The 6,228-nt window shown below is 49.0% G+C and overlaps 1 long non-coding RNA gene across 5 annotated transcripts in view; it reads left to right on the forward strand.

Annotated features, from left to right (window-relative positions):
- LOC103348879 (uncharacterized) overlaps positions 1-6,228 on the forward strand; it is a 72,279-nt gene that overhangs the window by 58,003 nt on the left and 8,048 nt on the right. For 4 of the 5 annotated variants that reach the window (XR_011385070.1, XR_011385074.1, XR_011385071.1 and 1 more), the window contains 2 exons: positions 764-836; positions 5,292-5,478. This is a non-coding gene — a long non-coding RNA (uncharacterized lncRNA). The remainder of the gene's footprint in view (positions 1-763; positions 837-5,291; positions 5,479-6,228) is intronic. The other variant, XR_011385073.1, reaches the window with a different exon arrangement.

Below are 6,228 nucleotides of genomic sequence, written 5' to 3' on the forward strand. Positions count from 1 at the left end.
CCCAGTGAATTGGGGAATGAAGTGAGTTTAAACTTGGTGGTCTCCCAAGGGCAAGATTTTGGACACGATTGAAGTTTGACGATGATGCTAATATGAAGGCAGGCAGGTGGTGCCCGATGCCTTCCTGTCCTTTAAGATTGGTGTAGCCTGTTCAACATTCCACCTACCAGGTTTACCAGGACTAGCCCTGCACACACTGGGAACAGATTTCTCTCTGTGGTCTGTTCGGCCACGGCGTGGCTTCCCCTACTGGATTCCTTCTTGTGGTTGGAGGTCAAACCCTTTCTTGCCTGCTGCTTCCAGGAATGCACGGCGTGTGTCTCAGCACGCCGCACAGGAGGGTTTTATTTTACCTCCCTTGAATGGAGTGGCAGTCGTCCAGCAGGCCTGGGTGCGTGTATAAATAGAGGGACATGTAAGCCTGCATTTAATATCTAGAACATAAACCAGCCACCCTGTGTGCTACACTGTCATGTTTTGATTAAAGGCTGCTGACAGCACCACAGACCACGCCATGGGGCCCAGCAAACCACCTAATCCCACTGCTTTATCCTAGGCCTAGATGTGGTAGGGTTCACTGCCAGGAGTGCTTGCTTTCCAGCCACCAGCAGCTCTGCCGTTCCTCCTCCTTTCCCTCCCTCAGCTGCCCGTTGCTGATGACCTGTGGTCAGAGGCCAGGGTGGACACGGGAGACTGAAGTGCACAGCTAATCCCCGAGTCGTCATCTTTTTCCTCCTCCCGCCTCTTTGTCTTCTTCCAAAAGGCTCAAGATGTAGATGTGCTGCCCTGCGAATCCCTTTGCCCACGGAACTGATGTCGACGAGACCCGTTGAAAGGTCAGCATTACTGTGTCCCTTGCCCAGCTTCCCATGGTGTGCCACACTTCCTGCCCTACACAGGATAAAGTAGAATAAAGTCTGTTATTCAGAAGCTTCACCATCTGGTCCCAAACTACCTCTCTGATCTAATAGCCACTACACCCCTGCTTCAGCTTCTGTGTCGCTGACTTGGCCCACTTCTGTTCTCCAAGACTACTGTACCAAATGCTGTCATTGTCGTGGTCGCTCCTAGAATGGCTGCTTCCTCCTCTGCCTAGTGGAAGACTTTACATCCATTAAGGCTGAGTTTAGTTCCAGGCCTCCATAACCACTCCCATTCACAGGTGTCTTACTGTCTGAAGCCCCTGTCATTTCTGCTGTCTAATCAATGAGTGATTGTAGTACTTATGATATTCTTTTAAAAAATTATTTCAGAGAGAGAGAGAGAGAGAGAAAGAATCTTCTGTCCACTGGTTCATTCCCCAAATGCCCACAGCAGCTAGGCCTGGGCCAGGTTGAAGCCAGGAACCTGGAAGTCAATCTGGGTCTCCCACATGGGTGGCAGAAATCTAGCTACTTGAGCCATCATCTGCCACCCCCTAGAGCGCATATCAATAGGAAGTTGGAATCAAGAGTGAAGCTAGGATTTGAACCCAGAAAGTCCAATATGGGATTGGGGGTCCCTAGTGGTGTCTTAACCACTATTACAAACACCCACCCTACTAGATTCTTTCTTTTCTTTTCTTTTTTAAAAAAAGATTTATTGATTTATTTGAAAGGCAGAGTTAGAGAGAGAGAGAGAGAGAAAGAGAGAGAGATTTCATCTGCTGGTTCACTCCCCAAATGGCTGCAACAGCCAAGACAGATCAAAGGTGAAGCCAGAAGCCTGTGGCTTCCTCCAGGTCCCCCACGTCAGTGCAGGGCCCCAAGGACTTGGGCCATCCTCCATTGCTTTCCCAGGCACAGTAGCAGGGAGCTGGACTGGAAGTGGAGCAGCAGGGACCTGAACCAGTGCCCATATGGGATGCTGGTGCTGCAGGCCAGGGCTTTAACTTGCTGAGCCACAGCACCAGCCCTGATATGTTCTTTCTTATCTTGATTTCAACCTACAGATTTTAGATTAGAATCCGAGTCTAGTCTTCCCTGGACCGTTGATCATCTTCGTAACTCCTGTAGGGTTGGGTACTATGTGCTGTACGTGACAGGGGCCTGAAAGTGCTTGTTGATTAAATGAATAATCCATGCTTGAAAAAGCACGGAGTTGGCAGCATTTATTAGTGAATCCGATGACCTTTCAAGGACATTCTTTGGTTAAGACTGGAAAATTGGAATGAAGTAATAATCCAAGTTATTCTCAAGTCCAGAAAGGAGACCAGAGAACATCATGCCACTGAAATCCCCTGAAGCCATCCACAGTGTCAGCTTTACTGAGCGCCCAGCTTGAGTTGTTTCCAAAGTCCCAGGTTTCTTGTGATTCTGTCACAGACTCAGAAGATCTGATCTTTACAATCTGCAGCCCTCAACGGCTTTTATATTCAACAAGTACTTGACAGTTTGAATTAAATAAACAATAATGTGCCTAACTTTTTATAATTAGAGATTTGGGAATATCTGGGATATGCACGTAAGTTATAAATGCTTTTTACACAAAATTTAATTTTTGGACAATGCCCTTGGAATTCTCTGATTAGTCAGTGGTCACAAACCTTTTTTCTTTAAACAATAGGTTTGACTTTTAGAAGCATTGAAATTCATTTTTAGCCACATCTGATTAGTCAAATGGAGACACAAGTCTGCTAATATGACTTCAGCACGAAACAAGGGATTACAAAAAGAAAAAAAAAAAAGACAAACTGTCTCCCACTGCATAATTTTTATGTGTGGCTTATAAAAGAGCTGTGAAAGTAATTCCACAAGAGAACTTTCAGAAATGGATTAAACTTTAGAAGCGTTCCGGTAATCTCTGACCAAGAATTTCTTGTGAGTCATGAAGTATGTGATATTCAGAATATCATTTAGTTTCCTAGAAGCAAACTTGGGGCAGCCCATCGCACAACCCTGGGGACTGTCACTTACCTTCTGTTCACAGCAAGTTTAAGTTTAAACAGTTTTTAATGACAGATTTCTAGCAGTTGTCAGTAATGTATCATGAGGAAGGGGGTCTTTTTCGAATTTACAGTGACTCGAACTCTGGTCCAATGCTCTGTGGTCACAGGTATAAAATAGGGTTCCTGGACTGGAGAAACTGAGAATCTTGGGAAGCTTCTAGATGAGCCGTGTTGGAACTGACACATGAGAGTACTTAGGGTCTGACATGATACATCGGTTGCCTGTCATCACGGCACTGCCTTTCTTCTGTCTGTGGAGTATTCTCTCCCCGACTCCTTAGGTGTTGGTTTAATGGAGCAATGACTGGTGTCTGTGGGAGGCGCTCTGATAGGCAGCAGACCGAGGAGCAAGGATGGGGAATAGGAGCCGGAGGATAGAGGGGCATGGAGTGACCTGGGGGCGGAATTCAGCAGGGGACACGGACATGAGTAAGAGCTGGCCTTGACCTCAATTTACAAACTGTGAGTATTCCGTGGTGGGATGGGAGAAGGATGTAAACAGAATCCTGCGGGTAAACACAGGACAGTTCCCCATGTCTGGGCAAGCTGAAGAAGCCTTCCTGGAGGAGGTGACATTTAAGCTAAGGCTTGAAGCATTGTCAGGCCCTGACACACGGAGAAGGGGGAAGTCATGAGATGAAAGTGGCCTAAGGGCTGTCATGAGAGAGGTGACCCCTTGCTCCGGGCTTCCTCCAGTCCTCAGCCACTGCCCGCGTTTCCTGGGATGCTTTGGGTAAGGGGGAGCTCATGCTGTTGGTTCTCCCCATGGACGTCTGGGTCAGGTGTTTTGTTCATATTCTACCACGTGATCAGGGAGTAAATTGTTGTCACGGTCCATGGATCGAAAACTCCAGAAAGCTCAGGAATCACAGAGTTGGGGTAGGAAGCCTATAGAAGGAGCGATGGGACATGTGTCACAGCTCAGGACAGCATGCCGTGGATGGGGACAGATCTCAAAATAGAAAGGCGCTTCTCTTGGGATTCACACCAGGGCTTGGCAGTCAGCCCACCTTTATCCCCATTAATTTCCAGGGTTCAGAATGGGGCACCACACCCTGGTGTTAAGCTGTTAACCTCCAGCATCAAGGCCCCAGCCGCTGGAGAGAATTCCTCTCCCTCTCAAGCTGTGGCCTGGTCAGAGTCTTTCATCTGGAGAATGTTCCATTCAGTCCCACGATCCTGGGATTACTGAGGATATACTTGGGTACCACCCACTCCTGTATTCCAGGACACGTACACAGGGCAGAATCTTCCTGTAGTGGGCCTTGCCACGTACGTTATGTTTGTGTGTACATGTGTAAAAACAGAAGTGTGTGTTTGGTGTGGCGTATGTGTGCGTACAGACGCATATGTGCATACGGAAGCATGAAGTCTTCAATGCACAGGGTGGGAACCTCCTCCAGACTTTTTTCTTCTCTTGCCCAAAAGAATAAAACCTGAAGTCATGTGGGTAGTTGGAGGAAGTCAAGGACATATCTGGAGCCTTGGCTTCTCGCAGCAGAAGCCTGCACTAGATCTCCTAGCGACAGTCATGTCTCAAGCTGACAGCTCTCCAATTTGGGAGTTCTTGAGACGTCATCTCGTTTTCCTTGCTACGTGCCGTGAAGTTACAGCCAAGCCATCAGCAGAGGGCTCCCTCAACCTTCGAAGCTGGCAGGAATGCTTGGAAGGCCAGGCAACGTAAATGGGAGAAGAATTGCAGATCTGCCTGCGAAATTTAAAATCCAATGCCCCGAAGTACTTTCGTAGAGAAGAAACCTTTACCCACGCTGAAAACAGACCGCTTCAGCAAGAAGGTATTTGTTAGCGTTTACATTAAATGACACTGTTTAAATTCCTGGATCAAGGTCAGCATAATGTTTATGCTCAGAGTAACACATGGTGAAGAGATCCTTCAGAGAAACCGAGACATAGGGCAACTCTTGGTTTAATGGTTTCTGGACGGGTGGCTCTATCGAATCACAGAACCATCCATCACCAGCGGGCCCGGGACTGGACCAGAGCTTTGCAGATGCCAGGTCTGCATTGAGCAATTTCCCTGCTCACGCCAGCTGGACGAGAAGCACTCAATTAATGCAAGCGTCACGCCAGCGTGTGCACTGTCCACTTGTCTGCCGGGCAATCGCAGCCGGCCTCCTGCTCGAAACAAAGGCGGGATGGTGGAAAAGCAACGAGGACAAAGGAACTGGACAAACAATTATCCATCTGAAGTTGCTGTACCTGGGGGTATTGTCATTTTCCATCCAGAGGGTGGGTGAGTCTAGGATCCAACCTCAAGTATGAGAATCAGGTTGCAATTTCCCTTGGCATTTGCGAGACCACCACTGTTCCTATAGCTTTCCTATTTAACTCGCTCTTTCTTCAGCTCCAGGCAGAGAGTTCTTTACGAGACATCATCCGGAACGTGTGTGAAGCAATGAATAATGCCACCACCCGTTGGACATCAGGTTTCATTGCAGAGGAAACCGAAGGAGAGTGCCCCAAATTCTTTGACTGCATTGGGAGGAATCATGGTCTTCTACATGGGAGGTGGGGAGTTCACACCTGGTCAAGTGAGTCAGGTTTTCTGATCTTCTCAAACTCCAGGGGAAAAAAACAGGCACCATCCATGACCAAAATCTACCTAGAACCTGCCCCTGTCAGCCTGAACCCAACAGAGCAACGAGGCCCAGTAACCCCGGGGCAGACTGCGGCACGCATGTGCAGAGGGGACAGGCAGGAGAGTGGGCTTTGTGAGGTCAGGGCCCACCACAGGGTCTGCACGGGCTTCCCAGAAGGAGCCCATGTCTTTCTTGCGAGTGCAAAGCCTCGCTCCGAGCAGAAACCTTGGGGAAGGCACTCCGGCCTTCCGCAGTGGGCAACGCACCGATCTCCGGGAGTCCTGGCTTCTCTGCCTCAGATGTTTCTCATCAGCTGCGTGCAGATGGATTCCATTTGCAAAGCTCTCTCCTGGCAGTCTCCGTGGAGGAGGCTCGGTGGCAAAGGCGCTGGCATTTTCTGATCCTGCCCAGGCTGCTGCTCCTCTTGTGTGTAGTTTCTTGGCGCTTTGGCCCCTCTGCAGAGACTGGCTGAGCAGAGGCTGCCACTGAACAAAGCCAAATGGAAACCAGAACACTGGTGGCTTTTCTAAACGTGGGGGGCGGGAATGTGGCAGAGGACCTGCAAGGGCTTCCTCAGAACACGGCTGAATCAGGCTCTGGTGAGGTCCGTCCTTGTCCCAGCTCGGGCAGGTCGCTGGATCGCTGGGTCCATTTTTTGGGCCCTGTGACCTACAAAACTCCAACACCGTATATTTCTTCTCA

The sequence above is a fragment of the Oryctolagus cuniculus genome, chromosome 1, assembly GCF_964237555.1.
Source record: "Oryctolagus cuniculus chromosome 1, mOryCun1.1, whole genome shotgun sequence".
Lineage (NCBI taxonomy): Eukaryota > Metazoa > Chordata > Mammalia > Lagomorpha > Leporidae > Oryctolagus > Oryctolagus cuniculus.